Genomic DNA, 19,867 nt, shown 5'->3' with positions numbered 1-19,867 from the left:
TACTTTCATAACTAATTTTCAAAATCATGTTTGCACTCTACCTTAATTGATCATTTAAGTGCTAATCCAAACACATGCAAAGTTCTATACGGAAGAGAAATTACAGAGAAATTCACAAACGCCAAAAGCAATTATACAGGTTAGGCCGCAAAAGACCATGGTGCATTCAAAATCAAAATCCTACCAGATCCAAAGGACTGAACTGCTAATAGTGGAATTTCAGACACATGGGGGATGGGTGTGATGGTGAGATTTGATCAGTCCTTCAGAGTGTACCATGGAGGCTAAATGCCTGCTATTCACCGAACTGGTAGGAAGAAAATCAATCTTGATATTCTTTCCTTACATGAAACTAAAGTCCTTTCTTCAGAAGAAGGGACTCATACTTAAGCTATAAAAATGTAGAATAATCTATGGGGTCTTTTCTGCATCGCTGCTTGCTCTCTTTTTTACTCACGGTAAGTCACTTAGCCAATCTCACTTGATTGCATGACAGACTTTACTCCTCCATATAAATAAATTCAATTCTCTACTCTTTCATTCATTTTAATTTTAGACATAATATTATAGCAGAACAGTTTTTTCTAACTGGAAGAAGATGAAATACAGGTTCTGTGTCTTTTGGGCCGCAAGGAATTCCCTCCTATTTCTAATGTGGTGAATGGTTCTCTTGAAGTACAAAACAAGTCAAGGAAACTCTCCTTTTTGTTATTGTTTTTGAAAATCTTTTTTTTTTTTTTTTTTTTTTAATTTTTTTTTTTTTTTTTTTTTAATGAGGATCTTGAATCAGATGCGTATGTTTGATTGATTGATTGATTGATTTTGGCTGTGTTGGGTCTTCGTTTCTGTGCGAGGGCTTTCTCCAGTTGTGGCAAGCGGGGGCCACTCTTCATCGCGATGCGCGGGCCTCTCTCGTTGCGGAGCACAGGCTCCAGACGCGCAGGCTCAGCAGTTGTGGCTCACGGGCCCAGCCGCTCTGCGGCATGTGGGATCTTCCCAGGCCAGGGCTCGAACCCGTGTCCCCTGCATTAGCAGGCAGATTCTCAACCACTGCGCCACCAGGGAAGCCCATGTTTTTGAAAATCTTAAACAATCAATGTGGTTAAAGTTTTTCACTTTATTTTGCAGATCACATAAATGAATTCCCCTCCCTCCTTCCAAGTCCCGTTTGGCACATATAGTTACTCTTTAAAATATTATATAGATTGTCAGTTAATTGAAGGGAATATCCAATATTTCTGGAGGGGAGAAAGAGCATTAACTTTTTCTTTTAGTTCTTTCAAATGCAAGTTTAAGAAGTTTTAGTATTTGGGAAATATATCAGCTATAAACCAGAGATTCCCTGAGGCCTGATTTATTTTAAAGATAGTATTTTTGTTTTTGCAAATAGTATATTCTAAATTCGTTAGCTGGCAGAGCAGATATTGCAGAAATGGATTCATTTTGGAATTGCACTGTGAACTCATCATTCCGTAGATGGCTCTGTATATTAATTGATCTAAGTTAGACATTTTTCCTAACAAAAGGATTGAGTTTCTTCAGGACTGTGCTAAATTGTAACTCAGATGCATTTCCGTGTTGCACCTTGCACCAAACAAAGCTCATGCATGATGATGCTGATCCTTGGTTTATTCTGTAGCTTCCAGGAAAGTTTAAGAAGTATATATTTCTCAAATGCTTCATTACCCTTCGAGGATAGTCTGAATTCTTGTACTTCCCTTATACTGAAGTTGTATTTGTTGGTCTTGGATTATCTGTCAAGAAGGATGGGAAAAAAAAATTGAATGTAAGCTTCATGAAGGCATAGGCCATCTTGCTTGTTGCCTTCCAAGTGTCTAGCGTAGATTAAAGGATAAATAAGAATGTAATAATTACTCATTAAATAAAAGAAAATCAGTGGTTTTCATGTTCAAAATCCCATTCCTTCTGTAGGAGATGTCCCTTGCTTCTTTAGATCACAGTGATTAAGAACAAAGAGTTTTGGCATCAAGCAGGCCTGGATTAACTCTTGACTTTGGTCAAGTTACTAAATATTTCTCTAAACCTGAATCTTCTCATTTGAAAAGGTGATAAATGGGATGCTCTTTATAAAGCACTTTGTAGAGTTTGGAACATGATAAACTCATGATAGATGAGCTTTATTATGAATAGTAAAGTTTACAGGACATTTGCCTGTACTGACACATAGAAAAACCTACTTCAACTAAATAGAAAGCAACTCAGTGTCATAGTTGTTGGGTTTTTGTTGTTTGTTTGTTTTCACTTGCTTTGTAATGAAAATGGAGGAGACCCTACTAGAGCCCAAGCTATATTTTATTCTTGAATTATATAGCCTGCCTGTGTGTGCCTGGATAGTTGAGGGTCTTATCAGGGGATTATGTATATGAGGAATTATGTTGCTTCCTGGAAGGGCATCATAACAGAAGAGATTTGAGGCACATTGCCTTAGTTAAAGTCAAATAAAAAATGTTATTCTGGGTGTGGTGCCTCCAGTTGAGCAGTCAGCTCCCAGACTGGGCTCTAGGGTGGAACCCTAAAATAAGAGTGAGCAAATAATAAAAGCTAAAAGTAAAAACTAAAAATACCATTTAATGAAAATCTCTTTTGATCTTTGAAAACATATCATCACCGTCACTGGTTCCAGCAGCAGTGATGGAGACGAGGGAGAAATGACACCATCAGGAGGACATAGGATGCTGGGATAGCCCAAACTAGCAACCACAATGAAGACATCTTCAATCTCCCTGACTCTTTCTGGCTGCACTGTCAGTATATCTGCTTCTGCTTGTATGTTGCTAATGGGCATCTGTGGCCTAAGTACCGGTATAGCAGTGAGATAGCACAACTAAAGATGGAAATGTTGATTGCCAGCCACATAATAACAGAGAACACTAGGTCAGATGTACAGAGATAGTACCTAAGGGACTCCTAGATAGATTAGTATGAAATCTGGGGAAAAAGAAGAGTTCCTACACTATTGTAAGTAAATACATATAAAACAGAGTTTTGAGATTGGTAGGGTGACCTTATTTTTGCCTGTAAACTGTGAAGCATGACCTACCTGAAGAGGAAATAAGTAAATGTAAATTGTAACTTAAAAAAAACTCAGAAGATGATCTTGATTTGATAGTAATCCAGAGTTCTATGATTCCTACATGTCCTAAGAAAATTACTGATTATCTATCCTAAACTAAATTGTTTTAGAAAAAAACAAAGACTAATATTTCAGGGATTTTCTCTGAATTTCTGATTTTGTTCCCTGGAATCAGTTAGAAAATTCCTACTGAGAATTGTTCAATGAAAATCTGATCTCCCACAATTAGTGTTCCTCTATATCTTCTTTGGGATCATCTGATTTATAAGATGATGCTCATGAAGAATGAGTGGATTAAAAAATGTTGGTCCTACAGGAAGTGAAAAAAGGATCACATTATGCTGTGCTTTGTTTCTCCTCCCCAAGGTTTGGAAAATATGAGGGCATATGTCCTTTAGTTTTATTAGAGTTTTTCCATCAGTGAATATTTTTGATATGATTAATCCTGAGTTTCATAGAGTTATAGGTTTTATTATGTTGATTTAATTCGATAGATCAATCAGTGTATTTGGTCAAAGAGAAAGTTTGAAAATCTTTGTCTTACCCGAACTGATCGATCTTTGAATAGGCTGACTGGAGTCACTTGTTTGTTTAACATATTGTAAGCACAGTAACCACAAATCCTGATACACACACACATAGCTCTCAGATCTCTCTATCAATATATATGGAATGACAGATATAATTTTAGAAAGATAGAACTGGTTATGCATATGATTTTAAAATTAAAAGTTGAAGATATAATTTTGAAAATTGAATTTTACTGAAGAAAAACTAAGTGATGGAATTATTAAATTACACATAAATCTTTTTTTAGAAGACATACCACCTCCCCAAAGATCCTTCCAAACATTTCTTTCTCTCTCTTTTTATGTATATATAATGTTAATGTCATAATTTTTAAAGTATATGTTTCAACTTTATAAAATATTAATTGTCTATAATCTATGAATATTAGTTTATAAATTAGAGGTTTACATGCAAACAACAGAAACTATGGATAATAGAAAAGTAATTTTTTTAGAAAGATATAAGGTATGTCTCAGAATTGATAGAAAAATATTGACAATATTTTCCTTATGAGCCTCCTGGTGGAGCATCATGCTGTATCAGTTAACTGTTGCTGTGCAACAATCCATCTGAAACTTAATGATTTAAACAGTGGGCATTTTGTTATTGGTCATGAAGTTTGTAAGTTGGTTGGATGATTTTTCCGAGCTGGGCCAGACTTGGCTGATCTTAGCTAAGCTCACTCATGAATTTGCTGTCAGTTGGTGCATCTGTTCCTCCCTGAAATGTTTGGGAGCTAGTTGGCTGCTGTCCACAGTGAGAACGATAACTAGGCCACCTGTCCCTCCAGTGGACTAGCCTAGGTTGTTATAGTAGCTAGGGAGGGACAGAGGGAAAGAGAGAGAGAGAGAGATTCGTATGATGTCTTGAGGTCTGGGTTCAAGATTGGCATGCCATCACTTCTGCCACAATTCTTTGGCAGGATCAACTCAACAGGGAAAATAGAATCCACTTCTTGATGGGAGGAGCTGCAAAGTCACATTGCAAAGGGTGTGGATAAAAGAGCTTGGGGAGAGAATTGGGGCCATTCTAGTAAAACACCCTTCTGCCTCCTCATCCCCGGGTCCCCAAAAGCTTTAATCAATCATGCCATCAAGCTTGAATTCCACAGTTTAAAGATCTAAATCAGATTCAAATATGGTTCATTAGATGTAGCTCCTTTTGATACAGAAACCTATGAACTGAAATGACAAGTTAACTACCTCCTTCATACCCAACACAGAGATAGCAACAAGATAACTGCAGACAACACTCCTGTTAAATAAGAGAAGAATGGGAAGTACATAGCTGTCAGTGGTTTGCAGAAGTTCTGAATTCCAGCTGGAAACATACTGCAAGGTCTTCCTCTCCTGGAGGCTGGGGATGTTCCTTGATTAGACCTGGGTTCTTCTCCCTGGGAGTGTCTTCTCAGCCCCTTTGTCTCTGCTGCTTCTTATGAGTAGCACTGCAGTCTACCCTTTTCCATCATTTTTTGCTCTACTTGCTCATCCTTCCTTGCCCATCACCCCCTTGATTACCTCTGAAGAAACAGCTCATTTTGACTAGCAGATTCACTTTTGTAGCCTGCTTCCTTCTACAGCAAGCTGAAGGCCAAGACCTCTTTACAGTTTGAACAGTCTATTCCTTTTAATCCAGGCTAGTGGTGTTTTCACAACTTTCTGATATGTCTATGAATTGAATAAAATTTCACTACATTGGACAAAACCCAAACATTCCTCTTTCTCTAGACTTGCTGCTACTTTGGGATGACTTCTGTAGAACCAACTCTGAAGATTCCGATCAGTTCTTTTTTTTTAAGTTAGAGGATCTATTAGGAACCACCTAATTCTTTCACAGACTTTAACACTTGATTTCACTTTTGTCCTCAGGCTAAGGAAACAGGTGATGAGAAACAGTTTTACTTTCCAACTCACTATGTTATGGTTCATGATATTTCCTCCAAATTCTGCTTTCAAACTGGTTAGTTATTTCTTTATCTTGTCTTTTGTTCCCTGCCAGTGTCATATCACATGCAGATAAAACACTTTAAACATTTTGCCTGGAGACTTCCTCAGTCAAATCCAAATGTTCATTAGATATGTTTTACATCTTCCATTAAGCCAGACAACTGTTTTGTCAACTGTCTTGCTACTCTGTAACATAGGTCACCATAGTTTCATCCGCCAGTATAATTTCATCACCATTTTTCCAAATTTGCCAATAGTTTGCTCTTTGTTTTTCAGGCTCTGCTTCTTACCAAGTCCCAAAGCCAATGATATATGTCTTATGTTTTATTAAGGCAGCATCCCCTCCTAGGTATTAACTTCTATAGGGATGCTGAATAATAAACCACCCCTAAAGGTAGCACTAAAAGCTATAAGCACTTCATTATTGTTCCTGAGCCTATGGGTCAGCTTGGCAGATTTGATCTTGGCTGGGTTTGCTCAAGGGTGTGAGTCGCTCAGAACGGCTGGGGTTGCCTGAAATAGGATGTTTGGTTGCTTTTGGTTGATGGGGGCAACTCATTATCTGGCAGACTAGCATGGGATTTTTCTCATGGTACTGGACAGAGTTCTAAAAGAGAGAAGGTAGAAATATGCAAGAGCTTTGGAAGTCTGGGCTCAGAAGTGACCCACTGACACTTCTGCCCGTTCTATTGGCCACATCAAATCATAAGGCCAATCTAGATACCAGGAGTGGGGAAACAGATTTCATTTCTTGGAAGAAAATTCAAAGTCATGTAGCAAAGGTATGGATAAAGAAAAGAGTGGAGAACTGAAGCTGTTTTTGTCATCAATTCACTACAATCTCAAACTCTGAGAAGTTGGTTTTCCTAGTGCAATAGAGATGGCTTAGGGGTTCTATGGAATCAATTCTGTGGGCTATAGGCTGCAACCTGGATTTTCTCAGGAGCGCAGTAGTTCTTAAGGCATGTACTGTAGAGTTGTTACATATAGTTCCATTGCCTGTCATGGGCAATAGTGGAATAACTCCTAAAATACATTGGAGTTTATCTCAATTTTTACACCCAATAGCTCAGATCTTTGGAATTGGAGCACACCATTGAAGTAATGTCTAATGCTCTGCTAGCCCTACAACTTCCTTCGAAAAGTACCTGCCCAGCAAATTTAACCCAAGATATGGTTAAATTTTGCATACTCAGAAAGCAGAGGCTTAATTCCTTCAGGTGTTTTAGGAGGAATATGGCCAGGTATCACCAGAATCACTGTTGGTGGCGTTGTATTTTGACATGTTCCCTAAGATTTCTTCTCCTCATTCCCACTGCTCAGCTCCCTTGCTCCTTTCTCCCTAGCTTTCCATATGAGCTGCCTTAAGGGAGAGGGATTAACCAGAACAAGAAAAAGTCAAATTCTTGCCATTTGAACTTCTAAGAAGACACCTGACACATGTCATCAAAAGCCCTGATTCTGGCACAAATAATTGTTTAGTCTAAATACTTAGTCAGATTTTTCTGCCCTTGGGAGTAAAGATAAACTCAGTTGATTGAGGGAAGGAGTGAAGTTGAGAAAAGAGGAGAATAAAAGTAGTTGTTGTGAATCCCTGAGAAAGGGGTATATCCCTGGCTTATTCCCAGGTTGGAGTTCTCTGTGTTGGAGGGAATAATAGAATCTAAGAAAAGTTTGAGGCCTCTGTTAAGAAGAGGGATCTAAACCTTTTCCCCCAGGTTGCAATCAGGACAAACTACAAGTCTTCCCAAGAAGCTGTGAGTCCAGGATGGAGCCAGAGCAGAAACATGGCCCTAGTTGAGAGAGATGTATACGCAGCTGCGTCCTGCATCTCACTGTAGGGTGGGGACGTCAGCTGGCAGTGCCTGAGCTTCTCGAGTGATAACCAAAAAGGCTGGAGGACTTGGAGGCATCCTGCAGTTCAGTCATGCTGGGCAAAGAATGCATGGACCAGGAGAACAAAGGCCATGGAGGGCCCACTGATGTCCAAAACAGATTGTGCTACATCCCAGCTGAGGCTACTATGGCCTGAGGAGGACTGAGGCTAAGATGGTGTAACCCCTTGAAATTAAATAAGCAGGTCCTACCCTCTGAACTATCTCCAGGAGAATTCTGAGTTGACTGAATGTTTGCCCAAATGAGATTGAGTAAAATCCAGAAAAGACAGAGTTTACTTTGAACTGGAAAGATCAGTGTTCCTGTTATCAATAAAAATGGGGGTTGAGAGTTAAGTACAATTATAGAAATACCCTAGTTCACTGATTCCAAGACACACATTTTTTTTTCACATTTTAACATATCTGAAATTGAGATGCAGCTCACAATCCATGGCATATCACAGTTTAGTCTGCAGTGATTTTTCTTTCCTAATGGTACGTAAAACAACAGTGCATCTTACAAATGATGGTGTCTTAAATTCAATAAAACACAATATAATGGAAGTTATATCTTTGCATACTCGGGATTTGTAAATCTCACTTATTAAAACTGAAAATGCTGGTATTTCAAGACCTATAGCTCAGCCCTTCTTGGCATTTATAACTCTTCCTTTTTTCACAGTGACATCTTTACTAATAGTCCCGCAAGGCCAGGGAATGACAGCTTGAAGTTGTGTTGGTATCTAAGATGGGAGGGACTATAGCTGCTGCTCAGAGATGAGCTGAATGCCACTTAGGGCCAAGGTGACAATGTCATGGGGCCATTCTGTGAGATGTATTATATACTTTCTATATAATTAATATTACATACACTGAAAACAGTTTGGAAATCCACTTGATAGTAATATATACCCAGACATAAGATTATGATTTTATTTTTATATATAAACTATATATATCTATTACTGCAAAAAAGTAGTTTTAATTTTATTTTTTATAATCTGCTGTTATTTTAAAATTTCTATAATGGATTTTTTTTAATAAATTGTAAAAAAAAATGATTTTTATAAAAGAATGATGCCAGGGTCCTATGTACAATTTTTAGGCCACTGCTACTGCCCTCCGTTCCTTTGCTCCAAAGGTCACTGGCAAAAGAATATACATCCTCTGCCACATTTATACCTTTAGAATTTCATGAGCTGTTCCTTTCTAAGAAGCCCATATTTAAACTACTCATTTCCTACTTCTTATTCTTTTAACATCTCTAAAGTAGATAGTAAGTGCTAGTTAATTGGTCAGCCAAACAATGTGTGGGGAGAGTTTTAAGAAATTGAAAAACATATCTCTAGGGAATATACTGGGAGAATATTTTTACATAATTTGTTCTATAATATATAGTAGTAATTGCAATCCCAGAATACTAGGCACATTATATTTCAAATAAGATTTACATTCTTTGAACTCAGTTAATGAGTTTATTCTGTAGTTTATTTAACCCCTGATCAATAAATTACAAAACTGTAGGCAAGCCATTCTAAAATACTGTGCTTATAAAATCTCAGGGTGAGGGACTGCATGCACCTTCAAATCTATGTTTTACAATGTTCATGATTTTATTATTGTCTTCTCACATCCTATATATTCAATAAGCTATTACTGAACAAAGTGTAATGTCTAAACTAATACTCTACACTATAAAATAGTATTACACATTATGCTATAATGTTGGAATTTTATGCCCCTATAAAATTGTTTTAGGAAATGATTTTTGGGTCCAAGCTTTAGGCTTTTTTCCCTTGAGTGCATCTCATTTTAAAGCAGTTTAGTTGGCATTTATTTTTCTTGAAAATCAAACACCATGAAACATAATAGAATATTGATCACCTTCTTTTACAGTTTTCAGAATCTATTATCTCTGTTGTTACACAGAGCTGTTAATACTGCATGGTTTGGTAGCTCTCCATGATTCATGGGAAGATTGTAGCAGAGGCCTCATGCCATGCACAAGGTGGCATCCAGGACACCTACAGAGAATTCCTTGGAGACCTCTCTGAACTCCAGATCTAGCTCAGGTAGAGTGTGACTTTCGTGTCAAGGTTTTGGTCCTTTCCTAAATACAAACAACTATGATGACTATACACAAGTTTTTTGTAATAGTGAATTTTTTGTGTCAACTTGACAGGGATGCCCAGATGGCTGGTAAACAATTATCTCTGCATGTGTCTGTGAGGGTGTCTCCGGAAGAGATTAGCATTTGAATCAGTAGACTGAGTAAAGAAGATAGCTCTCACCAATGCGGTGGGCATCGCATAAGTCCCCTGAGAGCCCGAATAGAACAGAAAGGCAGAGGAAGGGTATATTCACTGTCTTTGCTTGAGCTAAGACATCATCTTCTCCTCCCTTCAGACATCGGCACTCTCTTATATTTCAATATATATCCTGTTGGCTATGTTTCTCTGAAGAACCCTGATTAATACATTTCTCCACCTTTTTTCTCCTGTGCCACATATGACAGTTGAATTTTACATTCATGACACAGTTATACATGTAGACCAAAAATTTTGTAGATATTTGGGGATATTCCTAAAACTGTTAGGAGGAAAAGACAAAAGCAAAAAAATAATAAAATAAAAAGCCCACACAGACCATGTATTGATATAATAGTCATGCAAGCTTAATCCCCAATAGGTGCTCTTTAAAGAGCTTAAAAGATGGCCCAGAAAAATTTTAAAGGATGTCTTAAAGTTTTCTAGGTACCTACTCAATAAATAATATAAATAAAGATAGACCAGCGAATATATAGTGTATATACTACTGAAGGAAAAAATTCTACTTGATTTAATTATAATTCTACTTGATTTTTAAAAATTGAAGAAAGGTTGGACTTCATCAAAATTAAAAACCTTTGTGGTTCAAAGGATACTATTAAGAAAGTAAAAAGAGAACTCATAGAATCATGTTTCATATATATCAAGTCATATATCTGACAAAGAACTTGCCTGTAGAATATGTAAAGAGTCTTGCAATTCAATTTATAAAAAGACAATTTAACACAATTTTAAAAAATGGACAAAATATCTGAACAGACATCTCTCCAAAGAAGATATATAAATTGCCAATTAGCACATAAAAATATTCTCAGTATTATTAGCTGTGAATAAAAAATGTTGCCTGCCATATCAGTAAACAAAGGATGTTGCAGCCATCAAGCCATCACATTATAGCCACCCAGATGGTGAGCCCTGAGGAAATTCAGGATGGAGACAAACCAGCTGCCAGCTGCCAAGCCCTCGACCACTGCATCCACCCCCAGTGGTACACCCTGAGGGGACTCAGGATGGGAAAAGAACAAGATACTGGTCCTAGATAGCTAAGGTACATATCAAAGGAATGAGTTCAACTCTTACATCTTCCTATACGTAGAAGAGTGCCAAATTCCTTGAGATATCTGGTTTTCTTTAGTTAACAGTAATGTTTTGAAGTTCCGACTACCTGGTCTTTGTTGCAAAAACTCCTTTATATCCTGGCTCCTCCCTTACCTCTTTGTGGCAATCTCTCAGAGCTGTCTGAGAGGCTGCATCCTGGGCTTAAGTCCTCAGTTTTGTTCACCAAATGAAACATAATTCTCAAGTTTTAGGTTGTGTAATTTTTTTCAGTCGGCATAGTCATTAGGGAGATGAATATCAAAACCATATATACTAGGAATGGCTATACTAAAAAAGACAGATAACAAATGTTAGAGAGAAAGTAGAGAAACTGGAGCTTTCATATAACACTGGTGGGAATGTAAAATGGTGCAGTTACTCTGGAAAACAATTTGGCAGTTCCCCAAAAGAATAAACATAGAGTTATGATAAAGACCCTGCAAATCTACTTCAAGGTATACTCCCTAGAGAAATGAAAACCTATACACATATATTCATAGCAGCATTATTAATAATAACCCCCAAATGGAAACAACCCAAATGTCTTTCAACTGATGAATGGATAAACAAAATATAATATATCCAAACAATGGAATATTATTTAGACAAAAAGGGGAATGAAGTACTGATACATGCTACACCATGGATGAACCTTGTAAACATTATGTGAAGTGAAAGAAATCAGTCACTAGAGACTGACTTTATATTATTCCATTCATATAAAATGGAATAGACAAACATTTGTCCAGAAAAGACAAATATTTAGAGAGAAAGTAGATTAGTGGTTCCCTGGGACTGGGGAGGTTGGGGAGAAATGAAGAGTGACTACTAGTGCCTATGGGATTTCTTTTTGGGGTGATGAAAATATTCTAAAATTGACTGTGGTGATAGTTGCCCATCTCGGTGAATATACTAAAAACCATTAATTATGTGCTTTAAATGAGTGAATTGTATGGTATATTAATTAATCCTCAATAAAAAATATATATAAATTGAAGGGCATGTTCCTGGTTCTGCCAAGAGGCAGTATTTCTGTTTCACCTGAAATGAAGTAGCCCCATCATTCCTCCCAGATTTTCCTTCTTACAACTAAAAATCTCTGGATGTAATACAACAACAAGCATAGGAAAACTGAAAGGTGAAAATAAGGTCGGCAACCTAAGGACCTCAGAACTTTAGGAATGACACAGTGGTGACTTCTCTGGATTTCCTCATTGCTTCCCATATATCTCAGACAGAGTATTGCAGAGGCCTCCAACCTAGAACTGTCAAACACACGGACAAAAAAAAAAAAAAAAAAAAAAGGCTCCAAGGAAGTTTTTCCCTTTAGGCAAAGTACTGAAAAAGTGTGTTTTAACAATAGAAAATCGTTTCGGCAATACCCACCTTACTCTGGCCAAACACCAGTAGAAAAATCACCTTCCTGCCTTTCATGCTTCCACTATCTCTTCCTACCCTCTGCCCTGAGGAAGTAGGCAGCATGCTGTGATTCCCCCACTGTGAGCTGTTGGTGGGACCCAGCTGGAAGCTGTTCTTCCATTTGCCTGGCAGAAGCAGGCAGCAGTTATCTGATTCCCCTGCTGGTGTATTATTGGCAAGATGGAGCGGGTAGTTGATCTTCCATTCCCCATCAGGCAGAAGTAGATAGTCCTTTGATTCTCCTGCCCGGGTAGTATGAGTGAGGCTGCCTGCAGGAAGTGGCTCTTACATTTCTTACCTGGTAGAAGTAGATGACACTCTGATCCCCCCTCTCAGGCTAGTGTTGGCAGGGTCTAGTGAGTGAGCTGAACCCTACTCAGCAGCAACAAGATGTAATGAGGTAGTGTGAGGTGCCATCTCATGTCAGCAGAACCTGGTGGGGAGCTGAGCCTCCACCCCCACAAGGCATTATGAGGTAAATGTGGTGGCAGGCAGTGCTAGTTGGCACTGTTCTCATCCTATCCCTTAGTGTCAGTGGGCCCTGTGTGGAGCTGAGTTTCTGACCCCACCATGTAGCAACAGAGAAGTATGAGTCAGCCCTCTGTTTACTCTGTCTCTAGTGGCAGTGAAGTCCAGAGGGGAGGTGGTCTTAAAACCTCATTCAGAGCCAACAAGGCAGTGCAAGGCAGTGCTACACTTTTGCTGGCATGACGTTGGAAGAGCCCAGAGGGAATTTGATCATATACACCCACCCGACCCTCACACTATACCTAAAAAGGGGGACTGTCTACTGAAAAAAGATTCAATAGGACCCAGATTCTCATAATATAATATGCAAAATGTCCAGGGTATGATAGAAAATTATTCATCATACCAAGAACCAAGGAAATAACAACATGAATGAGAAAAGAAAATCTGTGGACACCAACACTGAAATCGATCAGATGTTGGAATTATTTAACAAGGATTTTAAGCAGCCATAATAAAAATGCTTCAACAAGCAGTTATGAATTTTTAAAGAAAATGAAAAAAAAATAGAAAGTCTAGATAAGAAATAGCAATTATTAGAAGGAACCAAATGGAAATTATAGAACTGACAAATATAATAACCAAAATAAAAACTCACTGGGTCACCTTGATAGTAGAGTGGAGATGACAGAGGGTAGAATCAGGGATCATAAGTGCAAATCAGTAGAAATCACCCAATCTGAATGATAGAGAGAAAATAGACTGACAACAAGAACAATAACAGCAGAATGTCGGGGAAAATAAATAAATAACAATAAAGCTAACATTTTATCATAAGATTCCCAGAAAGAGATTAGAGATTGAACCTGAAAAATTAGTTAAAGAAATAAAGGCTGAAATTTTCCAAATTTAGTAAAAGACATAAGCTTATGGATATAAGAAGCTGAGTGAAACCAGGATTGGATAAACCCAAAGAAATACATGCCAAGATGCACCATATTTGAACTTCTAAAAACTAAAGACATTAAAAAGTCTTGAAAGCAGCCTGAGAGAACAACATATTACTTATAGGGAAACACCAATTTGGATAACAGTGGATATCTCATCTGATACTATGGAGACCAAAAGGAAGTGGCATAACATTTTTCAAGTACTGAGAGAAAATAAATGTCATCCATGAATTCTATATCCTGGAAAAATATCCTTCAAAAATGGAAGGAAATAAAGACATTTTCAGATGAAGGAAACCTAAGAGAATTTGTTGCTAGCAGACCTACATTCAAGAATGACTAAAGGAAATTCTTTAAATAGAAAGATGGTAAAAGAAGGTCTGAAACTTTCAAAATGAAAGAAGAATATCAGAATAAATAAAAATAGAGGTAAATTTAATAGACTTACTTCTCATGAGTTTTGTAAATCATATTTGATGGTTGAAGCAAAGGGTATAATGCCAAATGATCTGGTGCTTAATATATGTAGAGAGAAATACTTAAGACAGTTATGTTTGAACAGTAGTTAGGATAAAGAGGCATAAATAGAAGTCGGTTTCTACACTTGAAGTGGTAAATTGTTGATATCACTAAAGTGTGATCAGTTGTGTACGTATATTGTAGAACCTAGAGCAACCACTAGGAAAACTACACGAAATTATATACTGGAAAACTATAAATAAATCAAGATGGAATCCTAAAATACGTTCAAATAACCTACTAGAAGATAAGAAAACACAACAAATGAAACAAACAGAAAACAAATAATAAAATGGTAGACTTAAGCCCTAAGAAGTCAATAATTACTGCTATGGACTGAATGTGTCTTCCCAAAATTCATGTGTTGAAGCCCTTATGTAATGGTATTTGGAGCAGGAGACTTTGGGAAATAATAAGGTAAGGAGGGTGGAAGCCTCATGATGGAATTAGCATCCTTTTAAAAAGAGGATGAACACCCTCTCTTTCTCTTTCTTTGCCATACGAGGATACAGTGAGAAGGTAGCCTTCTGCAGACCAGGAAGCAGATCCTCATCAGACACTGGATGTGCCACCAACTTGATCTTGGACTGTTCATCCTCCAAAACTGTGAGAAATAAATGTTTGTTGTTTACGCCACTCAGTGTATGGTATTTTTTTTATAGCAGCCTGAACTAAGACAATGACCTTAAATGGTAGTCTAAATGCACCAAGTTAAAAGCAGAAATTGGCATAGTGGATTAAAAACAAACACCACCCCCCTAAACATAATCCAACAATATGTCTCCTACAAGCTCACTTTAAATACAACCACATAGGTAGGTTGAAAGTAAAGGATGGAAAATATACCATGCAAATGTTAACCAAAAAAATAAAAAGCAATAGTGGCTATTTAAATATCACGTAAACAGTAGACTTTGGAGCACAGAAAATTTCTAGAGATTCAGAGGGAAAATATATAGTGACAAAAGGATCACTCCACCTAACCCTAAATAATAGAGCCTCAAAAAACATGAAGGAAAGACTACAGAGCTTTAAGGAGAAATAGAGGAAGACACAGTTATAGTTGGGGACTTCAAGACAACTCTCAGCAATTGATAGAACTACTACACAGAAAGTAAGCAAGGATATAGAAAAGCTGTACAATAGAATCAACCAAGAGGATTTATTTGACATATATAGAACATCCCACCCAACAGCACAATAAATATTTTTTTCAAATGCCCTTGAAACATTCACCAAGATACACCATATCCTCTGCCATAAAACAGACCTTAATAGATTTTAAAATAATTGAAATCATATAGAGTTTGTCCTTTGATTATGATGAAAGCAAACTAGGAATCAATAACAGAAAGATAAAGGAAGCTCTCCAAACATAAGGAAATTAAACAACACAACTCTAAATAATCCATAGGTCAAAGAGGAAATCTTAAAGGAAATAAAAATGACATAAAACTGAATAAAACTAAAACACAACATATCAAAATATTTGAGATACAATTAAAGCAGTGCTGAGGGGGAAATTTCTAGTACTAAATGCTCACATTAGAAAAGAAGAAAGATCTGAAATTAATAATCTAAATCTCTACCCCTGGAAACCAGAAAAAGAAGAGAAAAATAAACATAAAGCAAGCAGAAAGATGAAATTACAAAGATTAGAAATCAGTGAAATTGAAAACAGAAAAACAATAGAAAAAATTAATGAAATAAAAAGATGCTTCATTAAAAACAGCAAAATTGATAATTTTCTAGCAAGACTAACAAAACTCCATATCAGGAATAAAATATGTGATATAGTGTCAGATTCTGCAGGCATTAAATGGATAACAAGGCATTACTATTAATAGCTTTATTTTCATAAATTCAAAAACTTAGAAGAAATAGACCAAAAAAATCTCAAAAACCATAAATTACCAAGCTTCAACTAAGATGAAACGAGTAACCTAAATGGTCTTATCACCATCAAAGAAATTAAATTCGTTACTAAAATCTCTTGAAAAAGAAATTGGGCCCAATGTTTTCACTGGAGAATTCTACAAAAGTTTTAAATATTTGACACCAAGTTTTACACTATTTATCCCTGGAAAAAGAAGAGGAGAGGAATCTTTTCACTCATTTCATGAGGCTAGTATTACCCTGACAACAAAATCAGACAAAGATGGTACCAAAAAAGAAAACTACAGACACAATATCTTCCATGAATTTAGACACAAGAATCCTTAGCAAAATATTAACAAGTGAAATCCAACAATACATCAAAAGAATCATATACCATAAACAAGTGAGATTTATTCCAGGAATACAAAGATAGTTCAACTTTTGAAAATCAACCAATTTAATCTACCCTATCAACAGGCTAAAAATGACAAATCATATGAATATGTCAATTGATACAGAAAAAGTATTGGACAATATCCAACAAATATTTATGATAAAGACTCTCAGCAAACTAGGAATAGAGGAGAACTTCCTTAAACTGATAGAGGTATCTACAAAAAACCTATAGCTAGCATCATATTTAGTGAAGAAACACTGAATGTTTTCCCTCTAAGATCAGGAGGAAGGCAAAGATGTCTGCCTTTATCACTTTTATTCAACATAGTATCAGTAATTCTAGCCAATGTGATAAGACAAGAAGAAATCAAAGGCATACAGATTAGAAAGAAGGAAATAAATTTGTCTATACTTGTAGATGACATGATTGCCTATGTAGAAAATCCCAATGAATCAACATAAAATCTTCTATAATTAATTAGTTAGCTCATCAATTTCACAGGATACAATAAATCAATCACATTTTTATGTACTATAATAATAATGGCTGTGTGGAAACCAAAATTTAAAATATAATACCATTTACAATCACCACAAAGAAAATGTAATATTAGATATAAACTTAATAAAATGTGTAGGATCTATATGCTAAAACTTACAAGATGCTCATGAAAAAAATTGAAGACAACCTAAATAAATGGAGAGTTGTATTATGTCCATGGATTGGAAGACTCAACATAGTAAAGGTGTTACTCTTCCCCAAATTGATCATTGGGTTAATGAGATTCCTATCAAAATCCAAGCAAAGTTTTTTTGTAGACATAGACAAGGTTTTCTAAAAGTTGTATGGAAAGACACAGTCTCTAGTGTAGCTAAAACAATCTTGAAATAGAAGAACAAGGTGGAAGAAGTCATTCTCCCCATACTAAGGTCTACTGTATAGCTACCACAATCAAGACTATATAGTTTTGGTCAGGGGATAGACACATAGATCATTAGAACAGAATGAGAATTGAGAAATAGATCCACACAAATATGCCCAACCGATTTTTGATGAAGGTGCAAAAGGAATTCAATGGAGGAAAGACAGACTTTTCAGCAAATGGTGCTGCAGTAACTGGACATCCATAGTCACAAACAAACAAAAAACCCTTAAGCTAAATCTCACGCTTTTTTTTTTGTAATTAAAAAATTTTTTTGGTATCAGGATTGTGCTAGTTTCATAAAATGATTTGGTAAGTCTTCCCTCCCCATTTATTTATTTATTTACTTATTTATAATTGAAGTAGAGTTGATTTACAGTATTATATTAGTTTTAGGTACACAACATAGTGATCCAGTATTTTTATAGATTATACTCCATTTAAAGTTATTATAAAATATTGGTCATATTCCCTGTGCTGTACAATATATCCTTGTAGCTTATTTATTTTATACATAGTAGTTTGTACCTCTTAATCACCTATCCTTATCTTGTGCCTTCCCCCTTCCCTCTCTCCACTGGTAACTACTAGTTTCTTCTCTGTTTGTGAGTCTGTTTCTGTTTTGTTATATTCATTCATTTGCTTTATTTTTTAGATTTCACATATAAGTGATAACATACAATATTTGTCTTTCTACGTCTGACTTATTTCACTAAGCATAATACCCTCCAGATCCATCCATGTTGTTGCAAATGGCAAAATTTCTTCCCTCCCCTTCTCTTTTCTGAAAATATGTAAGTTGTTATTGTTTCTTTCTTAAAAGTTCAATACAGTTCACCAAGAATGTTATCTGGAGTGGAATTTCTTTATGGGAAGATTTTGGAGTATGTATACAACTGCTTTAGTTTGCATAAGACTATTTAGGTTTACTATTTCTTCTTGTTCTTAGTTTTGGTAATTTAAGTTTTCCAAGAAATTTGTCCATTTGACTAGGTTGTTGAATTTAATTTTCGTAATTTTTCCTTATATGATCTTTTTATATCTCCAGGGTCTTCAATGATGTCTTCTCTTTCATTCTTGAAATTGATAATCTTTGTGTTTTGTTTTCTTTTATTTTAGAAGATTAGCTAGGAATTTATGAATTAAATTAATTAATAATTTAACTCTATTATATATTTCGAAGAACTAATTATGGTCCTGTTGAATTTCTGTTTTCCTTTTCATTTTATTGATTTTGTCTCATTTTACCGATACCTTCATTCTTTTTTTTTCAAATGATATGTTGTAGACCTTAGACACCATTATTTTTCTCTGAACAAGGTTGAGTTTTGTTCTAGCAGGCAGCTAAAATACTGAGAAATTACTTTCGGTTGGTGAAGGCTTGGCTTTCGGCTTTGTTAGGTAGGTCTTTAGTTTTATTTTGCTCTTGACTCTCAAGTCATGGTTCATTTTTGTTTCAATGGAAAGTCACTGTAACTTGGCAAAACCCGAACTCCATACCTCTTGCTATGGGAAGCTGAGGAAATTTTTGCTCAGCTTTTTTAGACTTTTGGCTGTTGATAACCCCCCTTGGTCTTTGGAGTCTTGCTACATCATGAGCTGTTTTGCAGTCAACCAAGGATTTGAGGGGAGTTTCTACACAGATTTTGGTGTTCTCCACTGTGGGTCCCTCAATTTCCAGGGGCTCTAAATATGTCCTAAATGTGTCCTCTGACTTCTCAGGGAAATAAGAATGCAGCTTTCTCCTTGATCTCCATTTACGTACTTGGGTTGGGGAAAGCCTTAGGGAAAAGCCAAACAAATATGATCTCACCTAGTTTGGTTCCTTTCTCTCAAGAGTTGAATCCCCTCCAGTTTCATTCTGCTTTTGGTGGCTCTCCAGTGCCTTTCCACAGTTGCATTTTATACTTCATTTACAGTTTGTAATTGTTTGGGCAGGAGAATGACACTGATAACAAGTTACTCCACCTTACCCTTGGAACACAATAAACCTCATTTTTACTAATATGAGTGTTAATAATACACTACAGAGAATTTGCATGTTTTTCTCTTATTATTATTATGAACATTTATTATTAGGAATTTCACCTCTATTTCTCCTTCATTATCACTTTGGCTTTGATTTAGTAAATGTAATTGTGCTTTTATTACTAGAAGTGTTTTGGCATCATTCTTACTTGTGGGCAAAATGGGTGTAAATTTATTATGGATAGTTTATCCATCCATTTTTTTATTACCAAAAGTTTATCCATGGGTGAGTTTAAAAAGAAACCATCAAAAATAAAAGTCTCAGAGCTCACAGGCATTTAATTCCTATGTCTATGAATGCATATCAGTAACTTGATGATTATCAGTAGCAGTACTTACATAACGTCTTACAGTTATCACTATGCATTCTTTGA

The sequence above is a fragment of the Balaenoptera acutorostrata genome, chromosome 14 (genome assembly GCF_949987535.1).
Source record: "Balaenoptera acutorostrata chromosome 14, mBalAcu1.1, whole genome shotgun sequence".
Lineage (NCBI taxonomy): Eukaryota > Metazoa > Chordata > Mammalia > Artiodactyla > Balaenopteridae > Balaenoptera > Balaenoptera acutorostrata.
This window is presented reverse-complemented; position numbering follows the sequence as displayed.